The 23,636-nt window shown below is 37.8% G+C and overlaps 1 protein-coding gene across 2 annotated transcripts in view; it reads right to left on the minus strand.

Annotated features, from left to right (window-relative positions):
* Positions 1-19,532, minus strand: part of Antp (homeotic protein antennapedia) — a 115,055-nt gene extending 95,523 nt beyond the window's left edge. For both annotated transcript variants that reach the window (XM_070216266.1, XM_017150338.3), the window contains exon 1: positions 18,553-19,532. The gene's annotated coding sequence lies outside the window, so the exon portion shown is untranslated. The remainder of the gene's footprint in view (positions 1-18,552) is intronic.
* Between the last annotated feature and the right edge of the window lie 4,104 nt (positions 19,533-23,636).

Raw genomic sequence — 23,636 nt, forward strand, 5'->3', positions numbered from 1 at the left:
TTACGTCTGCAATTTGAAGTGGAAAATTGATGAATATGCGACAGAGTCTACATATATACAAATCTGAAAATACCCTCGAATTACAAAAAGAAAATTAGGTTATAATATTGAATGATAATATAACCTTGTTTAAGGAGTTATTCAGTAAGGCGACAGAAACATTAAATACATAGAAATATCTAAGATTATATCCAGTAACACTACCAATGTCAGGAACTTTTCTTTTTGTAACTTTTTCTAGGGATGGCAACACCTCGAAAAATGCCTAAGCAACTTGGAGTTGCATGTCCGAAAAGGGACATGGCTATTTAGCACCTGTGAGCCACACTTAATTAAAAATGCAATTTTTGTGTTGTTTTTCGGCCACACGCCAACACCTTGAAATAAACCGAGTGTTTGATGTGAAGTAGCGTGTTCGTGGACTTTGCCCCGTTTTGTTGCACTCACTGTATTTAGCATTTTGCTCAACTGACTAATTCAATTGTGCGAGCAAGTAAGCCCCTCGATTCCCCTTATTTATATTAAACCCATGGAATAGCTTCGTTTATCAAGAACTTTGCACTCGCTCACTCGTCTGCCACTTCCGTTTTTTTTATGGGAGGAAAGGGAAAATAAAGGGGTTGCCCAGGTGCCAAATGCAATTTGTGTTGCATTTTTAATTCAAGGGAGATTCCCTCCGAAACTCGTCTGAGGAACAATGTTATACTTTGTGGAGTTCAAGTTGGTGGTTGTGATTGTGCTGAAAGATTTAGGCAGTGCAAGGACATGAGTTTATAGAGTGTAAATATAAAAACACGATTTTATGACTTGTGTAGGTATATATTTCAATTATTTTTGTACATATTTAATCAATTTTCGATTTTTAAAGTTAGCTAATATTTTATACGACACCGACTTATTAATTAACTTCTAACAAAACAAAATATCGAATGTATAAGAATAGTTTTAAAATGCAATTTTAAATTTAGTTAGGTCTATTTTAATTTGTTGATGGTGGAACTTTTAAACTATTATTTTCTTCTACATACTTTGGGAAAAAATCCCTCCAATATTTAAAGTATTTCTTGTGATAAATGTACAAAAAGTTTTGTGGAAATGTTGTTCGCCATGAAAATGAATTTATCTTATTCACTGAAATGTCAAAAAAGGTCACTGCTCCCTGCCGAGAATTCCCCCCATCCTGTGATTGCAGCCAGTGCATTTGCATTGGCGCCAGTTTCAAAAAATGTATGGACCGGGATTGTTTCGGGGTTGGGGATCGACAATTTTCGGACACACGCATTTCGCAGAGAGGAGTCTCCAGGTTCGAGTCCTCGAACCAGGACCGGGCCATAAATTAAGCGCATTTTCCACACACACAAACACAGAGGGAGCGGAAAATGCAGAGCAGCGTGAAGTGAACTCCACAAAATTTCCATTTTCGTTTTATTTTCTGTTAATTTGCCCATGGCAAATACAAAAAAAGCCTGCAGAAAAATGAGGAAATGCAGAGCGGCAAATGCAGAAATTTATGAAAAATTAATTTTGAAAATCGTTAATTGAGTGTTTATGGCACTGCACACACAGATGAAAATGTGCATATGATACGGAATTTTTGAGCGCATAAATACGAAAGCAAATTAAATGTGAGAGATTTACGACTGCCGGCAAAGGCTTGAATTATTTTTAAAAATTATAATTACTCTTTGGGAAGGCGAAAAGCGTTGCAAAATTCAAGCACACATAATAAACTGCTTAAATCAAATGTCAGTCAGCCAGTTGACTCCAATTTGCATAGGCAGCTAAATCATTTTGTCGTGTCTTTCGAGTGTTTGTGCGAATGTGCGCAAAACAAGAGCAAACAATATTTCTCACATAAATTCACACTTTAACCAATTTGCATGCAATCTGCGGGGGTGCAACAACTTTTGCCCAACTACCACCCAGCGGCCCTGTCTGGGGGGTGAAAACTCTCTGCATTTTGCGCATGATTGTCGAGGAAATGGGGGAAATCTGCGGGGGTTGCCGACTCATTTCTGCTGCATTCAGTGCGAACTTTTTGCATATTTAAATGGCTCTGGTCTGGCAGCCAGCAAACTGCACGAGTGACTGAATGAGTTTGAATGAACTCGCTGCACAGGAAAAAAGTACAGAACCAAAACACCAGCAACACAACCCAAACCAAAACAAAACAAAACTCTTTGGCTGTGGCCCACGTTGCAGCAGAGTTTTTCACTTCCCAGTTCTCTGGACATCGTCACCAGCAACAAAATCGAGAACATTTCAACGCAACCGAAAAAGGGGGTTTTGCCATGGGGTATCGGTGAAATGGAAAACTAATGGGGGATATACATGTTCGGGTGTATTCGAGAAAATATATGCAACTGAATGGAAGGAAACAAAAAGCCACAGTGGTTTTAAAGTGTGTAAAAATTAATGAATAAAATAAGGAAGCAGAGAAAACTATTTTGAGAGAATTATATAAACTTACTATTGAATACAATTTTTTTTTTTTTTTATCGATTTTTTTTAAAATTTAATTTGAAACCACCTTGAAATATTTATATTTTTACAACAACTAATTTAAGAACTTCAATATCTAGTTAAGCTTTAAGCTACTGTTCATGACAAAAGCAAGGGCATTGATTTCACTCGTTGGCTTGGGGGCTTCACTGTTTAATTTCACGCTTACATATATCCTTTTCAGGCAGGACAACCTACTAGCCAAGCTAAAAGCCCTCCCGTTTGGGTTGCACCCTCCTACCGGTTCAATTGCACTTTGCCATTGTACGAACTTAAATCAAAAGGTGACTAAACGAGAATTTCCTTTTTAAATTAATAAACTCGGCCAGTCGGCTGACGTTTTGCTTTGGCCTTTGTAGAAGTTCGGTTGGTTTAGTTTGGCGTTGGCTTTTGGCTTCTGCCCAGTTGCCTTCGCAGTTGGCCAAAAGGCGCCTCAAACTTACCCGTTAACTGCACTCATAAATTCAGTTATGGTGGCAAAGTTTTCTGACATTCCGTTTTTTTATGGTCGCCAAAAACTTTTTCTTCTCTGTTTGCATTTGATTTTAAATATATTTAAAAATATATTTTTTTGATAATTGCTTGACAAATCATTAGGTGCAGATACTTGTGAACGGAACTCACCTGAAACGAGGGCCGATAAGAGCAATGATTTATTAATTATAATTTTTAAACAAACTATTGATTTATGCTGAAATAATGAACTAACTAATTTATGACTCTGTTGGTCAATTATTCAAATACAATCGAAGGGTAATTAAGAACGGACCAATATTAAGACGATTAAGGCTCGATTAATATTATTTATCAAGCCTTTATTAAAGCATACATAATAACAGAGTATATTGTTTTCAGTACAAATCAAAATAAAATAGCAATTTAAACTTTAGAAACAAAAAATAAAATTGTTTAACAAATGTTTCTCTCTCTGAATTTTCCATCGACAATTCGCATTCGGAATCAACTCAGAATTTATTCCTTCACTGCCGCCGGGACATTTGCAGTTCGGTTCAACTACCCCCAATCAGATGGCCGTAGATTGTTGGCCAGGATACGGGTAAGCAGGACCACACACTGGCCTGCCAGCTGATAAATATCACCCTCTGAGAAAGGGACGGGCAGATGGGGCCAGAAAGAGAGGAGAAGGGTGCTTTTGGCTTTGGTAGGGCGCTTCCAAGGAATGCCAAACGGAATGCTGCCCGAAGTCAAGCCGGGGGCAGCGCACATGTCCTGAACCCAAGTGTTTTAATTATAAAAATGAGATATCGCAGAACTGGTGCGCAGACATCTTCGATATAGCTGGATGTCCTCCAACCCTCGGAATAGTTGGAGGAACTATGCGAAACGCGTGGCAGTTGCACGAGCCTTCTGTTTGCCCACGAGGAAACAGAAAAAAGCCGGGAAAACAACAGGAAGGAAGCGCATGTTGACTGAGTCCTCGTCCTCATTTTCGTACTCGTTACCATTCCCATTCGCCGACTTATCAAGACCAAATGCAGCATATCTTATCACAGACAATTTAAATGCGAGGCCCAGAATAGAGGGTTCCATATCGAAGGGCTGGCCAAGGAACTTCTAACCCAACCAACATTTGGTATTTACCCATTCATGCGTTAAGCTTGTTTTGGCTCCTTGCTAATACCCGTCAGATAATAATACACCCAGAAAAATAACCAAGTAATTAGTCATTACTATAACTTTAGTTTCAAATAAAATAAGTATTTGCGAGAAAATCTTTGTTCATTTATTTCAGAAACTGCCAGGAATTTCGGACTTCTCCTGACATGGTTTGGAGTAAACAACCCATTTATTTACCTTACAAAGATATCATCTTAGAAACCTGATTAGTTCTAGCCCAAGAACTCATCGCTTTGTAAACTAAAATTAATTTTCAAAAGAATATAAATTTAAATGAAGTTCCCAACTTTAGCCTGACACCATTTGAATAATGACGAAAATCACAAAAGTTGAATCGGAGGACTCGGGCGAAAAGTCACCGAAAAGTAGGCAAAACGGAAGCCATAAATGAAATTAAAACAAAGGAGTGGGGGCATCAGGGTGGACCCAAAGTTCAGGGTGGGTTCGTTGGTTTCTCGAATGGATATGGCCGTGGCCCTGGTATTTGCTGGTTCTCTAAGGACTGAAAATTAGGGTCACTGGGTGTGTGTCGCTCATTTTTTCCAAGAAGGTTTTTCGGGGAAAACATTGCGTAACACAAACGGACAAAAGAGGATGGTGAAGATAGCGGAAGGAAGGGGTTGGGGGAGTGTGGGGCTATAGCCGGAGATAGGGAAAAAGCCAAAATATCTAGACCGAAAATTTGTTACCAAGTGGAAAATGTTGCTTCGCTTGTTGGTTTTCTTTTCCCTTTTATTTTCCTTGTTTTTATTTTGCGGCGCCCATTTTTTCCACTTTCTGCCGCGGCGTTGACCAAAAAAAGTTGGAAAAAAGGAGGAAACTTTTGCCGGTCTCCTATATATAAATATATATTCTTTGTTCGGACTCATTCCGTTCGCCATATATATATATGTTTTTCTGTGAACAACTTTTGTTGTTTGTTTTTTGGTTTTTGTTTTATTTGACTGCCCGCTGTTTTTGCCATTTTTTATATTACCACGCCATTTATCATTTCCCTCTGCCAAAACACACTTCCCCAGCAGCTATCCCGCTCGCTCGAATTCTGCCACTCTCTTTCTCCAAATATATATTTGCATATTTGGAACATTTTTGGCATTATTTACCCAGACTTCAGCAGGTAAATAAGACGATTCTCATGCGGCTTTAATTTAATTTATTAAAAAAGAAGGCAAGAACTCGACTCTGGCTGCGATTTTCCTGGTGATTTTCCCGGTGGGTGGTGCGTGCGAGGCTTCAGTTTGCCACACCCCCAACCACTCCGCCCACTCAATCCATCGGGCTAATGGAAATTCTAGCTGCCACTGAAAATGAAACCGAAATGGGGAAAAATGCCTCGAGACTGCGTTTTGTTTTCGTGTTGGGTTAACTTCGCTCTTGACATTTCCTGGTGCCAGAATCGGGCCTCCTGACTCCGGATCCGGCTTTGGTTCTTTGGTTTTAGTTCTTTGCCTTGGTTTTCCTTGGCTCCGACAACCCTGCGTGTTTGCATTTGACACATTTAATTCCCGGCCTCCCAACACACTCCGCAAAATCCCTCTCCACTGCCCCTTCTATTTTGCGCCTGACGCTGACATGATTTATTAATTATGAGCCGAAACATGAAACGAACTTGAGTTCTTAATTTTCGACCTTTAAGCGAAGGTTTGCGCAGAAGATGTGCTGAATGGGAATATTTTCAATATAATTTCGGCTAAAATAAAGCGCACATTAAAGTTATAAACGAAGTTAATTTCGATTGATCAGTTCTTTATTTTAAGATCCAATTTTCTTCTGAAGAGGTGTCACAATAGCTCTTGAGCAAAAATAAAAATATACAAATCTCTCTGTTAAATTTTAGAAGAGACAATAAATAAATGCTAATTTTTAATCAAAACCCATTAGACTTCAGTAAAGAAAACACACGTGCTTTTCTTTTTCCCATTTTCACCGACTAATGAAAAACAACGGAACCGACGGCCGAATAGAGGGGCCAAAAGAGCCAGACGACGAAGAAGAATGTTTTATTTTTCGAAAAATTAAATTTTGTAGAAAAACAACAAAGAGACAGAGCCACGGAAAATGGGGGATAAAACTGATTCAGCATAGAAAACAACTTTTTGGCGCTGCACGCGGAACGCGCCAAGCGAGATAGATGGATGGCTACGGTGCCAAGATTTATGGTTGATCAAGAATTTCCCGTACGCTGCATGCGTTTTCCAACCCAAAGAACTCCTCCTCCCGCCGACTCCCTCTTATTTTTAGATTTCCTTTTCGTTTCGGCTTTCAGTGCGATGCACCCATCTCAGTCAGCATCTTCGTGTGTTTTCCCATTTTCCGAATTGCATCTGAGCCGGGTGCGAAGAAGAGAAATGTCTCTTGGGTGTATTCATAACATGGCCGCGCCATAAATATTCCGCTTTTTCCTACAAGACATCCGATGTCGGTGCAACGGGCCGCAGCCAATCGAAAATAGGAAAACAGGAACGTTGGAGCGGTGGAAAATCTGAGAACTGGGCTGGGCGTACGCCAGCCGACGCCTTGACGGATTGGACGGATGTACCCGGCAAATGCAGAGATTCAAAGATGCAGATGGAGATGCACTGCATCAAGTGGCGATCTCTGGCAATCAAGTTGCAGGCGAGTGTGCGCCTGGTTAATTGAGAAACTAGTTTCACTTGGCCGACGACACTTCATGGCCTGCACATGGCCTACGAAGACAGTGGCAGAAATGGAATAGTTTTTGGACCATGATTTCAGATAAGAATATATTAGGAATTATTTTTGAATCTGTTTTTTTTTTTCGTTCTGTACTTGTAATTAATCTGTAGTCAAATAATATAGGATGGAATTAAATTGATCATTTTTAAAAAATTATTATTAAATTTATTATTATTAAAAATAATTTCAGTATAATTATTTCAAATTAAATACTCTTTTGAACCTTCCCATTACTTTAAGTATCGATTTCAAATCTTTGGATTGTTTGTTTAATAAAATAATTTCACAATAAGTAAACATAATTTATTTTAGTTTAAAATATATTTTCTTTGTTGCTGATGTGCCTTATTTAATCGTCATACATTGGATTGTAAATTATATTCCCGTGGCTCTAGAAAGGCGAGACTTTCCCGTGGGGTCTTAATAAATCAGAGTTGAAAAATTTCAAACAGAACGATAAACAATTTGTGATATTATATTCCAATACGCATTTCTTCAGTTCACAGTTGAAGCAACAATCGTTAAATCGGGTAATTTATTTTTCCGTGGCACTTTAAGGCACTTTTCAGGCCACTCATCCCATGGTGCCATTGGCATAATCTTTAGTTCTTGTCTTGTGTCGCAGGAAGTGTTAATCGGAATGTTTTAATAGCAGCTCAGCCATTGAGGGCTCGTCGCGTCCTTTGCGTTGTACATACATACTATATGCAAATTACAAGAACTAAGCTAATAACACGTTCCTCCAGACATCTGAAGTGGGACGCAAAAGGGCGAAGGAGCCAAGATATTTTAATTCTCAAGTGCCGAGGAAACGGGTTCGATGCAACGTCTCAATTTGAGGCTATGGGATTGGGGATTGTGATTGGGGATCACCACCTACAGATTCGTCGATCCTCCTTTTTTGTGGTGTAGTGAAATTCATAAAAATGCAAATAAATAAAATTGAAATTAAAAGTTGTTGTGCAACAAAGTCGAAAGGTGATAAATCAGGTGACAGAAATTAATTGAGTTATTCAACATTGGAAGCATCGGATATCAGACACCTGCAAGAGTGTGTAGATACTTGTCGTCGGTGTTGTTATTGGCCGGAGTCCCCAGATCCGGCTGAAGCCGCACCTCAAAAAAAAAATAAAATAAAAAAGCCAGAGAATCAGCCAGAAGAAACCGAAGCCGAAGACATTTTGCCAAGATTTGCTTTACTTTTTTCGATACTTTTTCACATCTTTTTTTCCATTTTCGTTGCTTGTCGCTGGCTGATTTTGGATTAATTTGTTCTGCAGTCAAGTAAATCCCCCACGCCCGACTGCATTGCAGGCCCATTGCGTCACAAAGGCAAAAACGCCGAGAAATACGGAACAAAATCCTCGAAAAAAGAAGTATATATGTGTATATAGTGAAGTAAAGACGACAGTCAACTCTACCTGGCCGTTCTGGCTGCGATTTTGCGACTGTGCGGCAGGTTTTCGTTTTCGTTTTTGGTTTTTTGGCTTTTTGCAACGGAATGATATATGAAGTATCTCATGGTATGACATTAACAGCACACACGAACATGTAGTTTTGTTATTTATTGAGTTTTCAGATATTTTGAAGGCATTAACATTGAAACAAATTATTATGATTACAAGATTTATGGCCGCCAGCCAGCGAAAACACACGAATAATCAACTCAGATACAGATACCGGGGTCCGCAGAAAGAGACGACACCGCCAAATGGAGAGAGAGAAGAGAACATATCTCATTTGAATGAAATGCCTCGGAATCCCCACCTGAATCCACCTTTGCACGGACCCCCTTGCTTTGGTGTCACATGCAGTTGTATCTTATCTGCCTCTTTCTGTCGCCTGCCCATCGTTTTTGCAATTTGATGGATAGGAGAGCATTTTGAGTACACTTATAAGTTTGGGGATATTCAATATTTCATTATTTTTAAGAAATTTTCTTACCAAAGAATTGGGATTGATTACAAAAACAATTTGTATGGTTTTATATTAAGTTTTTTTTAGTAAGCATACCAATTTTAACGGAATAATTATAAATATCATCTAAGTATAAAAACCAAACAATTTTTGTAATAATTTATCATTTAAAATATTTATTTTGGATAAGTCTGCTTTTGTAACCAACTAACTACTTTTTATTAGACCAAATCCAAACCCAATGAACCGCTTCCAGTACTCAAACTACTTCTTTGGCACTCTTTCAAAATCTCCGCAAAATCTCGGCATTTCATAGATGACTTAAATGATTGCCGATAGCAGACACTTCCCACAGAATTTCTTCCCAGAACTGAGAGCCCCACCAGACCCATTTGTTATTGCCTTATTAACATTGATAATCTCTGGACAGTGGCCAGCTAGCCGAATGGTCAGACCCAGACTCAACTTGGCTAACTTGGTCTGCTGGTGACCCACGCATGCGGCGAAATCAGAATGTGCCATCGAAGCGTAGACGCGACACTTTTGGCCAATTGCGATTGCAGTCCGGCCGCCAATTGCATAATTGGCTAGTTGAAATGCGCAAGTGCGAGTGGTTTTTTATTGCGGATGCACTGGCAGACGATTCAGCGAGTTCGATAAGGTAAGCGCCCTGTCTGGTTCTCGGCTAAACACTTGCAAAAATGAATAGATTTTATTTATCCAATTTGAAGGAAATATTTATTTGGTAAACGGATTTTGTTGCAGGAGTTAAGGATTAATTTTAATAATTGGATAAAAACAATGCCTAAAATTAACGCTTGTTTTGATTTGGTCTTAAGTATTTTTAATTCTTCTTTTTAATAATTGTGTTGGCCAAAACAATTTCCTAGATTTTCTTGAGTGTCGAATTTGCTTTTCTTGACTCTGGAGTTCTGACGGCTGGCGGCTTTCTAATCGCGTTTATTGATTCAAAGACAGGCCACGCGGACACCTGACCGCAAGTGGTTTGGGCCTGGTTTTTCTCGGGATAATGTTTGGGTGCCGATGCCGGCGGCTTTGCAACTTCGCGCCGGACTTCATAATTGCCACAAGTTGACGCACATCGCACGTGGGGCTACGTGTTGGCATTAGGCTCTTTTTTTATCATACTTTTATAGCTTTTTTGCGCCAAACGACTAATGCGATTCTTCATAATTTTTATAGCTTTTTTATCGCTATTTTTCCCCTGTTGTCTTCCTCCAGCCAAAATGTCTTGGCCGTGGGGTGATGTTTGTTATTGTAGCCTCGGCTGCGAGTATGTGCTTTGTTGTTGGTGGCACTTTGACTAATTGCAGTGCACTTGCCACATGAAGTTGTTGCCGTTGCCGTCGCTGTCGCTGCTGTCAGTCAGCTTGTCCAAACAATTTGTCATCTTCTGTGTCACGTCACAAATGGGTGGTGTTCGGGTGTGTGTGTGCAGGTTAATTTTTATTAGATTTTCATGGAAAACCCTACTTTATAGACCTGCCAGCCAGCCAGAAAGTCGGTGTGTGTCTGTGGCACATCGTTTATCACTTCCTTTGACAATTTACATGCTAATCAATCGCTGGCTCACTTATGAAAGCAACCAAGCCTAAGGGCGAAAAAAAGGGCCAGAGTTCCGTAATTAAGTCGTTAAAAGGGAATTCATATTGAAGAATATATTACCAGCCAAATTAACATCGAATTTTACATTGATCATATGTAAGAAAATTAAGATCTTCAGGCATATGATTACACAAATAATATTAGTGTTTTTAAGGTTTTCATTATTTAATTCTTTGATTTTAATAACCTAAAAATGGTTTAAACTGTTACTTTTCACCCAACGTAACTTTATCTGAATATTATTTTATATGCTCGAAAATTTAAAATGTATTCTTACTATACTACGTTTTCTGTAACCAATAAATATTTCGCAATCTTTCAATCTCAGCGCGATTCCTGATTTTTCGCCCTCCATCCCGTGGCCAATCAACTTCAATTTCGTTCAACATTTCTCTCCCCTTTTCCTTAAAGCTCGGATATGCCATCCACCAAGTATCGACCCTTGGCTAGAGGACCTCATAAAGCTTTCGACTCGAAGGAAACCAATTTGTTCTGCCGTTTGATTTAAACGGTTTTATGGCCCGTCCTGTTGTTTTCACTCCATGTCTCAGGACTCCCTTTTCGGTCGGTCTGTCTGTCTGGATGTCTGAATGTCGACGACCACGACGCGCCCTTAAGTATGCCACTCACAGGGCAGCAAACCCCAGATGAACCCCCTCGGAAGCACCCACACCACACCTAACCACCCGAACGGCAACCAACTTCGACCACTTGGGACTTTGGCAAATTTGCAGCATATGCACGGATGATAAGGACAAAGGACATTTCGGTTTCGCAAGACATTTGGTCAGAATTCAAATATATTTGGGCATGTGTGGGCTACCGAAACACCCCTCTGGCCCCCTTTTTCTACCCCTCTGCGTGGCGTGCAAATGGCAGCCGTAACGGTTTAATCTGTTTTAAATTATTTTCCCCTTTCGCATTTTTCGGCGATTTTTTGGAGAAGAGGGAGAGGTGCAAAAGTAAAATCACTAATCGGATCTGCACAGAAAAAATGTTATCACAATTATTCACATTCAAAATTGTTAAGCAAACGGCTATTTTAATTTTGATAAAATTTAATAATCTTTTTTTTATTTATTGGGTATTTGGAAAAATGCAACAAACTTTTCAATATAATTTGTTAATTTTGTAATTAATAAAGATACAAAAAAAATAAGTTTGAGCAATTGGACGGTTATAAAAAATGATCTCTGGTAACTAATAACATAAATACTAACATTTTTGCACTCAAAAAAACTTATAGAGAAATAAACAAAAAAATGGTCTTAATGTAAAAAGGTTTTGAAAGTATAAAATGCGCTTGTGCTGAAGTATGAAATTTCTCGAATCTCTCATTTTTTGGCATCTGCGTCTTTTAGGATTTTGATCACTTTTTGTGGAGTGCGCTGCCCCTTTAATCCTCGAACAATGCTCGCTGTCTTTGTCACGCCAAACACTTGCCTTCTCCCTCTCCTGCACACAAACACACAAAAAGAGTATCTGTGTGAGTCTTTCGTTGCCTGGCAACGCTTTGGCATCAAGATTAATTTTAGACGAGAAAAAAGGAAAGAAATAAGTCAAAATGATTAATGGGCTTTAATTTTTGTTGCTGTTGCTGTTCTCTTCTCCTTTCTTTGGCACATGCATTTGTATGGGCATTGGACTCGCCATCTCTTTCCCTTTCTTTCTCTCTCTTTTTCACCCCCGCCCGGAGTTTGAGTTTTCGGCTATCCGAAATAGTTTCGAAAGGTTAATGCATCATTTTTTGTTGTTTCCAACCATCTTTGCCATACCCCTCTCTTTCTGACACACCAGCTGTGAGGATGTCCCATCTCTTTCTCACCCCCTCCCCCATCCCGCTCACACCCCTTAAAAGACGGCCATGCCGGCTGTTGGTTATTGGAAACGGGAACGGCAATGGGATTGGGATTGGGATTATGGCTGCTCTTTCTGCCGCCACCTTTTGATGCTGATTACTCAGGTCCGAAAAGGGGGATGGATGGCGTCTGTGAATGTGTGGGCTCGGAATGCATCTCCAACTACGAAAATATTTGACCGATATTTTTGAAAACTATTCCTTACTTGACATTGTGTTATTCTCTAAGCTTTTTAAACAAACTATCAGTTTATGTTCACACGAAAAATATTACTTTACAAAATATTACATATGCTTTACATTTTTTTTTCAAGTAATAAATTAATTCTCCTTCTTGCTAAGTAAGAAAAAATTAACTCTTCCAAACATATTAATAAAAAATACTTTTAAAATGATTTTAAAATATAAGACAATGCAGACATAAAGGTTTCAAAAGTCCAATATGGACAAAGAATAAACTAAAAAAATCAGCAAACAAAAATTCCTACATTAAAAATTGATGTTAATATACTTATAAGTAGAAGTATACTTCTGTTCTTCTCACAAAACTACATTTTTAGTAAAACGAGAGCACAAATATTGTGAACAGATTTTGTGCTAACACGATTTCTTATATCTGTTTGTATGGCTTGATATTCCAGTTAACTCTTTCCTAAGATTGTTTTATTCGGTTTCTTTTTTTTTGGTTGTGTGCCCTTTTAATTGTGAAATTTCCACGAAATTTTGCGATGCGACTTTCAGTGAGTTGATTCGTGTTTTTCGAGGCTGACACGATTCCGCCAAAAAGCCAGCCCGGCGACGTGGAGTTGGAGTTGAAGTCGGACTTAGATTTGGACTTGGATTTTTTCAGGGGTCCAAGTGGCAAGAGATCGGGGTTGCGGTTTGGGTCAGTGAGCAATCCGGACCGCATTTGTGTCATTTTGCGACAACTTTGACATGTGTGACATTGTTTTTTCCTCAACTCTTTCGCTACATTTGCTTCGCTCTCTTTTTCTATATATATTTCGTTTTTTGCGACATTTTCGTGTTGTTTGTCGAGTTTACTTTGCGGCTTGCAGCAAACAACAAAACGAATTATTTCGTGTATTTTTTCTCGTCGTTTTTTGCCCGGGGCTTTTAGAGTTTTTTGTATGCGAAACTGAGGCAGACTTTTGCCCATGGCTAGTTAGTTTAGATACATAGATATAGATTACGTATACATATGTGTGGATATGTGTTCCAGCTTTGTTTGACTCGGATTTGCCGCCCAGCTTTTGGACAACATTTCGCAGTTCTCCGTTTTTTTCTCTGACTTTTCTTGACTCATTTTTTGTGTATTTGTCCGTCAGCTCGTGCTGCTTTCAACAATGAGTTTGTGTATGCGGCATAAAGCGTTTGAAATTCAAGATGCAGATCTAAATACAGATTTAAATTCAGCGGTGTCCTAAGAACACTTTGAGAAACCCAAAAATCTGGAGCGTTGCTAATTGTCGGGTAAAAAATGCAGGCAAATATGCAATATTCCAAAACTCATATTTGTCATATTTGTTTGGACACATTCGACTACCGACGGCGCCGCCACCCGCAGCTGCAATATGCAAATATTTTCCACATATGTATGTTTACCTCCCACTTCCTTAGAGGACAGGATGTTCCGCCCGACTTTTCTATTATAGTCCCAACCTCTCGCAGAGTTCTCAGCCGAGGGACTCGGCACAAAAAATCAAGATTTATTTCGATTTTTTATGACTTATTGACTTCTTCACACAAATAAATCACAAAATTTTCTCCATTGTGATGTGTTTGTGAAAATATTGGAAGTGAATGTGATTTATGGTGGAAGTGCACACGTGGTGGAACAATTCTCACGGTGGGCATAATTGAAGAAGAGGGTAAATAACATAAAACAAAAATGGAAAATTGTGGGTGACCTGATAAATAGCGGAGGTCACCAAGGGTAGTTGAATCTAATCTGGGATACATTTGCCGAAGAAATTCTTTTCAATTTCTCTACTTTGAAAAAAACTATCACCAAATAAAAATACAAATATATTTACATTTTTTCAAAAATAAAAGCATATATTTTTCAGGGATAACGCGTTCATAATTTCGAGCATTTTGATATTGATATTCATAAATTCCCACTTGCAAGAACCTGTTCCCGCCATCTCTCGGTTCTTGCATTTCTTAATCCTTTAGCACAATGCACCGAAATCTAAGCAAAATCGGCTTTGATTTATATCCACACAAACGAGAAGACAAACATGGAACTGCATCTCGAGCACACAAAAATGATTTGATTTATTATGAATTTCGTTTTTAAGTTGAAAGTAAAAATCTTGAACTGCATTCGGGGCTGTGGGGCGAAATGAACCTATGTAGGAATCGTTGGACGGTTCGATCCCAGATCGACGACAACAATGCGAACTCATAAATAATAATTTGAGAGAGTGCCGAGCAGAACGTTGTTGGGTATGGTATCTAAAAAGAAGCAGGCCGTGCCGGCCCGGTCTAAACTGTAAAAACAGGTAACCTTCAAGGCACAGATACAATGGATGCAGACAGCGAGACGTGGATAAAGCCAAAAGTCATGTACTGCGACTCCAGCGGCTTAGCGTCTCGAGTTCAAAGTCAGATAATGGACTACGGAGATGCGTTTGCCGAGATATGCGCACCAAATTGCCACTGCGAAGGACGCATATTAATTTTTATGACCGTACAAAATGACGATTGCATAACCGACAGCCAGGTGACTTCGACTTCCTAATGGCCGTATGATTTTTGCTGGAAAATCCTCGATTATACGACCCCATGACAAGTGACAAAAAGGAAAAGTATCATAAAAATCAGCAGGTTTTCACTTTCGGTTTCGGATTTGGTTTGCCCTTGTTGTTGTTGCATTTTCAAGGACACTTTGGGCATTAAAAAATGAGATTCTTTGCGAATTTCTGGAAGGTGTTTGCAAGTCTAGGTAGTTGGGTTTTAAGGTATTTCCCATAGTTTCGTGAATTTTCAATTTGTTTCCTGCCGCTTTTGGAGAGTGTTCCCGATTTTGGTGTGCGAGTGGTGTTTTTTAGTTTTCGAGTTTTGAGTTTTTGCGTTCCTTGTCGCGTATCTCTTTGCCATAAATCATTGTCACCCGCTTCGGCGCAATGTCACTGCGAGCGCTTCCCGCTGGGTTTCTGGCCCCCGACCCAGGACGCTCCCTGATTCCCTGCCTCTCACTCCGATTTTCGACTCCGTTTCCCTACCACGAACCTACAAAAAATATTATATATATAAAACAGTTCGAGGCCCTGACTGCTTTAGGGCTACAAAATCATACAGCAAGTCTTTCTCCCTTTCATTCCCGTTTTGCCATGGCCAAAAACGAGCTGCAGTCACTGCAAATTGCCACCCAACAAATTTGGTTTGGGTTTGAGTTTGGTTGGACCGGCAGGACATGCTGATTTTGTCCTTTTTTTCTGCAGCTGCATCAGAACTGCACCTTATTGCAATTTAAACAAGCAAACAAAAAATCAATAAGATAAAATCAATGTTAAAATCGTTTTTGTGTTAAAGATGTTTCATATTCATTAATATAGTAAAATAATAATTATTGTAATTAGTTTAATGTATTTAATCTTTAAAGTTTATAAAAAAATGTATTTGAAATAAATTCCATATCTTTGGGGATTGAATCAAGAACAGCAAAGCGAATTGTTCTTCTTTTAAAAATTATGAAATTTTCTACCATAATAATATTTTTATATGATGTTCAATTGTATTTCTTATAAGTGCACCAAAGTTAAAGAAACGCATTTTAAAAATTTATATTAGTCAGCAAAAAATACTGTTTAAAGAAAACATTTATTTAAAATTTAAAAAAAATTTGTAGTCCCTTTGGTAAAACGATAAAGAAAATATCAAAGTCCATCATTTCCGGCGGCTTATCAAAGTTCAGTTCTCGTGGGTCTAAAAATACATTGAAACCATACAGAGGCAAATTGAAATACTTTTTGACGATCTTAAAAAAAAAACATTTTTGAAATGCCGTTTCTGGTCTTTTGTTTTTTGTAGTCATTTGAATGTGTGTGAAATTTAGGTTTTTTTTTGAGCGATTTTTTGTTTTATTTAAATATGGTGGGGCTTGCATATGATTAATTAGCCGTTTCATGTCGCCATCTATCAATGGGAGCTTAAAATATAATTTTAATTTCAAATGCAAACCAAACTAGTTTTCTTTGTGGCCGGCTGTTTTTGTTAAAGCTTTTGGTTGGATTTGTTTTATTAACAACAATTTCGTTTACTTTTGTTGCTTAGTTTTTTGGCTTTCGGTTGAATTTCAGAGGTCGTGATTAATGTTTTTACAAAAGAGTTGTCGCCATTTGTATGCCGATTTATAAATCTTTTTGTGGCATTGCCATGAGTGTGAACTTGATTAAGAATCCGTTTAAAAGGAAGTGGTTACTCATGGTTTTGGTTAGGGAATTAAATATTTTGGTTTCACTACCAATGAAAATAATATATTTTGAAAAGAATTTTAGAATTTTTTAAACCGCTTTCGAGAAAATGTGAAAATAATATGTCTAACGGAATGCGGGACTTTTATTAAATATTGTTTCCCAATTCTTTGACCACTGCATCAGTGTATTTTTGTGTCTGACACTGGGCCATAAATCATAAAAGTTTTTGCAGGGCAAACAAGAACGGAGTTTATGATTTTGTCAGCTGTGTAACATTTCCAGCTGATTAAATCGATAAATTATGAGAAAATAATTTCATTTGATGCCAGCTATTTGATTGCGCAAAAATCGAAGCTGGCAAAAATGCAAATGGAAATGTGTTAACAATAATCGAGCAGCAAGCGAAATCCAGGCAAAGTTCATTAAAGCCAATTGGGTATATCAGCAGAGATACTGCAAAATAAAGGGGATATTTTAAAATGTTTATTAAATTAAGTATAAATTTTACACTTTGATGGGGCGCAAGTGCAATGAGAGACCGGGAAATGGAGAAAGAGAGAGGTAGCGAACGGCAGACAGAGAGGACGACAAATATGCAAAGGCCAGACAACTAGGACAACAACAAAATCAGCAACAACAAGGACAATGCACTGCAACAATGGCCGCATAAATTTTCTATGCGGAGAACCCGAGAGTGTCCTGTTTGTGCGACTGTGTGAGCAAGTGTGTGTGTGTGTGCGAGAGAAATGGCTGCCCTTTCCCACCATTCGGAAGTGAAACTATGTTGCCCAGGATATGTGCAATAATTCAAAAACGAATTCCAAGTTCAAAGCGCCCATTACTCGTGGCCAGTTAAGTTCGGAGCTCCGTTTTCAGTTTTCCAGCTTCAGCTCCCGGGGAATCCTGAATAACTCCCACTATCCCACTCCCATTTTGCAAATTTATGCAAATGGCTAATAAGCCTGTCAACAGTTTGCAGTTTGCAGGCCAAATGAGTGATGACCTGGCTGTAGCATCCGAAAAACGCCCTTTGAGTTATGAAGTGTTGAATCTGAGTTGGGCAAAAAACTTATACTTTGCCCGTTGCACCCAGAGAAATTGGTTCACTACATGAAAGGGCTACGATTAATAGTTCTGAAGGCTTTCGTATTTTAATTATGATTGGAAAAGTGGTAATACGCCGTCGGGTTAAAAAGAATTTAATTCATGTGGTAATCACTTTATGTTTTTTAAAAATCTAACACAGTTATAATTTGTTACATTTTTACAATTAACATTTAATTTTTTTTTTAAATACTTGTTTATTTAAAGAGTAAGCCATACCAAAGAGCTTTTAAACATTTTTCAAAATTATTTCAAATTGACAAGTATTTCGAATCAATCAATTATTATTTTAATAAACTTAAAACTTATTGGAATATTTTGAAATGATTCTACCAAATACAACAAAAACTAACGTAGACTTTTAAAATACATTAAAAATATGTTTCATAACATTTACTTTACAATTGTTAAATCTCATTATAAATTGATGATCTTAAATAAATCTTAAATAAATATTAATACAATCAAAACTATATAGTGGAAATTATCATTTGGCTTAAGATATAAGTCAATCAGATAAAATTAATCAATCAATCAATTTTAAATTTGCAAATGGATAAAAAGCTAACAATGCCGACCCTACAAAAATTGTTAACGTAAAAAAATATTTATCGTTGCATAAACTAAAAAATGAATTTAACTAAATAGAAAAGGGTACATTAACAGTTTAATACTTTGTTTCGACGGTCCAATTCGATTGCCTCATTTGTCTAGCCATATTTATTTTTATAGTTTTCTGTTCAGTGCATCGGCAAGGAAATTGAAAAGTCAAGCTCCAGCACTTACCTTTTAAATCCAATAACGTGCGCTTATCCTTCAATCCTGTTGGCTTTTCAAATTTCTCAGCTAACGGTAGCTTGCACGTGCGCCAAAATCAAAACTTTGCCCGCAGTGGAAACGAAACTTTTTCTTCTCCTTATTCTTTTCCCTTTTATTTTTTTTCTCGTTTTTTTGTTGTTTGTTTTTTTTTTGTTTTTGGCTGTCTACGTTTTATTTCTGTTGAATTTATTGTGGTTTGAGTTGGAAGCTTTAGCTTTTGTTTGTTGTTAGTGTGTAGATATTGCTCGATTTGCGGGGGACTAGAAAACGTTGTTCTGCAGATTCGAGTTTTCGGTGCACGATACGATTTTAAGAATAGATAAACACTTAGGTAGTAGGATTTGGCTTGATCAATTGGAACTCGAACTCTCCTTTGCAGCACAGTCAGCCCAGATCCATTAGTTGTAGTAGTATTGCACAATTAGTGGGTGAATTTCAATCCAGACACCTGCCAGACACTCGAACATCATAAAAAGAAACGCGCGCGAAATTCAATTACAATTTCTCTGGGTGTTTGGCTTTGTTTTTGTTTGGTGTTTATGCGATAACGATTACGTTTACGTTTATTATAATAATAATGGGGTTTACGACGATCTGCGCCGTACGAGGGCCAATGTGCGACTGATTGCGGTTCTAATTTTTTACGATTATTGTTATGATTATTTTACGGCCTTTATGATCTTAGCGGGCTGTCAATTGGGATAAGAGAGCGGTCGCGACGGCGGAGAGCGAGCGAATAGTTCAGTTCCGATTCCGACAGCCCCAAGATATGGCCGCTATACCGAATACGGAGTACCGAATACCGTTATGCTTCTGGGATCCCTCTCGCACACACACACAGTCGCACGTGGGCTAAATCAACGGTACACGGACGGGTCCTCGAGTGCTTTGTTGTGTGATGTTGATTTCTTTACGACTTCTATCAAACTAAACCCATAAAGCATTCAATTCAAAGCATATACATGTGAAAATCCCAGCGAGAACTCCTTATTAATCCAGCGACGTCGGCAGCGCGTCGTCGGCGGCGGCAGCGCAGTATATAAATAAAGTCTTATAAGAAACTCGTGAGCGAAAGAGAGCGTTTTATTTATGTGCCGCAACGTCGGCGGCGACTGCGACGTGAGCGGCGACAGAGGCAGAGGCAGCGACCGCGACAGAGGCACTCTGCTCTGCCCATAAAGTATTTTGCAGAAAGAACCGTTCTGCTCTCGTTGCCATTTGAGTGACTGAGAGAGCGAGTGAAAACTGCGAATGGAGAACTTGACCACATCCTCACATTCTCGCATTCATTCGCCGGAGGTCCCGGCTTGAGTTCACTTTTTCGAGCTCGCAGGCCGATGAAACAAATTCTGCAATCTACATTCTAGAAAGGACGATCTTATAGGCATCCGCAATTTTTAAGATCTTTTTCGGAGCAGGAAGACGTTTTATTTTTATTTATTTGGTATGTTTTGATTTTTATTTCACTTGTTGTTATTTCCGTAGAAGTTGAAAGATTCCTAAAGACTCCATTTGATTAGGCTAACTTTGAAGAAAACATTATTTTTATACCCTTGCAGAGGGATTTCAGTCAGATGTTTGCAACGCAGTGAAGGAGTCGTTTCCGACCACATAAAGTATATATATTCTTGATCAGCACCAACAGCCGAGTCTATCTAGCCATGTCCGTCTGTCCGTTTCTATGCGAACTAGTCTCTCAGTTTTTGAGCTATCGGGACAAAACTTTCGCAAAAGTCTTCATTCTATTGCAGGTAGAACATATGTCGGAACGAGCCGGATCGGATCACTATATCTTATGGCTCCCATGGGAATAATAAAAAAATATAGAAAAACCATTGTAACTTTGTAGAAAGTAGGCGTTTTGATTTTTGACAATGTAAAAACAAAATTTTAAGTAGGCATACCTGCAAGGGTATATAAACTTCGGCTGGCCGAAGTTAACTTCTTTTCTTGTTTTATTTGCTTTTTCAAAGTTCCTATATTTAAAAATAACATTTAAAATGTTCTCTTGGCTTATATCAAATTAGAAACATTTCCTGGGCTTGAGCTGCCTTTTTAACTTTTTAACCATGGTCATAATTCAGTAGTCGTTCAGTATCGTAAACTTTACACAAGACAATTATATAAATACAAATCAGCAGTTCATAAAGTTTGTAACTGTTAAAAATGGTTTACTATCAAAAATTGTATTATATATACTTAAAAAGTATTATTATTGGAACTATTATTATATTGGTGAGTTTAGGCAATGGATTTTATTATGTGTGTCCATTTTTTTTAACTGTCAGTGTTAAATTGTTATATTTTTTTCTTAGTTTGATTTATTTGTATGTTTGTTGTCTCAAAATTTTAGAGCTATGTTAAAGCCTATGAACAACTGCTTAATAGGGAACATAAAAAGAGTTTTCAATATTTATAGTCTGCATTGTTATAAGTCATCCTCACTTGTATTGCAATGAATGCCGTAAAATACTCAGTTTTTATGATCTTTTTTGATTTTTTATACTAAATAATGAATATTTTCTTTCATGTACCTACATTTTAAATTAAATTAATTTTCTCAAAATTAAAAATATACTTTTTTGAATCGTCTGCAGAATTAGTTTTTCACAAAATTTTAATCAATTAGTGATTCATAATACATTACGAATAATGGCTGCAGAAATAAAAATATTTTTATTAACAAATTATTGTTAATTATGGTAAAACGCAAACCAGTTCTCCGAAAATGATTTGCCGTCATATTTTGTCGTTCAGATGGCTCATTATCGGCTAACATTTCGATAATCGGGAGAATGATGGCCGCCGTGAAATATGGAACCCGGAATCTGGAATATGGCACCGGGGAGTATGGAACCCAAACATCCACTTGCCGACGGCAAAACAATCATGGCCGAGTTTATATCGAATTGCGGCAACAACAAATCACACGCACGCACACAGCCCCACACATGCAGCCCATCACTCACACGCACACAATTCACCCCAGCATCAGTTGCTCTCTCTCTCTCGCTCTCTCACAGCTGTTGTCGAGCGGGCAAGGGAACAACAACACAAGTTGGCCGACTTTTCGCTGTTGGCGTCTCTGCCGGCGTCGCTGCCAGCGTCGTAAACAGGGAGGAGTCCGCAACAGACGCACACTCATAAAGCATTCTCAGCTGTCGGAGAGCCCACACATACAGCCAAACGCACAAGATGGATGGCGGCGCAAAAAGAGAGCGAGAGTGCGAGCGAGAAGACACGAAGCGGGTACGAGCGAGACGGCCAGATGCGGCCGCGTTAAGTGTGACGAATGTGCCATTATTTTGCTTTATGTGTGTCGTGAGCGCGCCGCGCTGCTCTTTTTTCAATTGCGATTTCTCACATAAATTTACGCAGTTGTCGGCCGTGGACGCCGGCAGCGCTGCCGACGTCGACGCCAGCGTAGGCAAGGCTCCCGATTGAGAATTTTTGCCTCTTTGAGCGCGGAGAATTCACTTGGCGATTTCCAGTTGGAACTGCATGTTTGCCAGCGGCAAAAATGTTGTAGTCCTATAATGTTGTTTATTTTCGAAGTTTTTTCTTTAAATGTTATTTTTATTTTTGCATAGATGTAAAATTAATTGTAACAAATTACTTATTTTTTTAAAGATAATTAAAGGGTTGGTAAAATGTATTTATATACAGGGGTGGTCAAAAGTATTTTCACAGATTTGAATGTTACCTGTACTTATATTTTGAACTTATGCTTTTAGCTTTTTTCAAAAAATCATAAAAAATACAAGAAAAAATATTTTGAAAAATTTTTTTTGCAGTTATTATTTATTTTGCTTTTAAGTTGCAGGAAAAAATTTAAAACTTGACTTTTACAAAAGTTTCTAACTTTTCAAAGGGTTCTTAATGGGTTAAGAACATTTATGTGTCATTTAAACGGAATTGAAGTGCTCTTTCTATAGGTGCCAAAAGTTTATATTATATGTTCAAAATATGAGTACAGTTAATGTCGACCATTGTATCAATAATATTTGTTTTTTATCCTTTAACTAAGCAAATTGTAAATTGTTTGTTGCAGGGTCCGAAAATAACAGTTACTTATTTTAAGAGTCCTTTAATATGAAGCAAAATATAAAGAATTTTTTTAAAAACACAGAAATTTACTCGATTGATTCATGAAATAAACCTTTATAGAGGGACTTGTATACAAAAAATTATTTATTTTTAAACTAGTTTAAGATTTTTATATTATAGTTTAAGAATAATAATACATGTGTTCAGTGTTTGGAAGTTAATGGAATTATTTTTGACAGGTCTACAGATTACTTTTGCCCAAGGGGGTCTCTGGCACCAAAAAATCGACTAATTTTGCAATGTTTTCTATAAAACTGGTTGGATGAATTTAATTCAAACCTTTTGTATATTATGGAGCCAACACTATCGGCAAATATATCGGTGACAAAGCGATTGCGTTCACTCTACCTCCGCTAAAAATGATAGGGTTTCTTTTTTGTTTTTACATTTCGCTTAAGAATTTAAAAAATCCGCCCCTAGGAGCCCTTCTTTAAATTTTTTAGTTTTGAGAATTTTTTTGATATTCCAAAATCTGAAAGTCACAAGACCAAAGTCGGTTTTCACCTTAAAAATTTGACTTTCGGCTTAAAAAAAAATATTTAAAGTTAGTCAGAAAAATATGCGACAAATTTGAAAACGATCGGATGAGCCGTTTAGAAATGCCGATAAACACGGACTTTCAAAACGTGGTTTCGAGAAAAACGCATTTAAACATTGAACATGTAAAACACACATAGAGCACTTTAAAACAAGGAGTTTTGCGGTGACCACTGTATCTCCGGCAAAAATTTACAGATATCCATTTTGCTTTTACATTTTGTTTAAGAATAAAAAGTTATTTTTTATTTTTTAACTTAAAATATTTTTTTTAACCGTTCAAAGAAAAAAATAATTTTAGCCTTACTTCTAAAGTTTTTGTCCTATTGACTTAAAACTTTTGTTGTATAATCTTAACATGTTAACATGGTTATCTACATGAAAAAAATATAACATAAATTTTTTTT

Source organism: Drosophila takahashii, chromosome 3R (assembly GCF_030179915.1).
Source record: "Drosophila takahashii strain IR98-3 E-12201 chromosome 3R, DtakHiC1v2, whole genome shotgun sequence".
Classification (NCBI taxonomy): domain Eukaryota; kingdom Metazoa; phylum Arthropoda; class Insecta; order Diptera; family Drosophilidae; genus Drosophila; species Drosophila takahashii.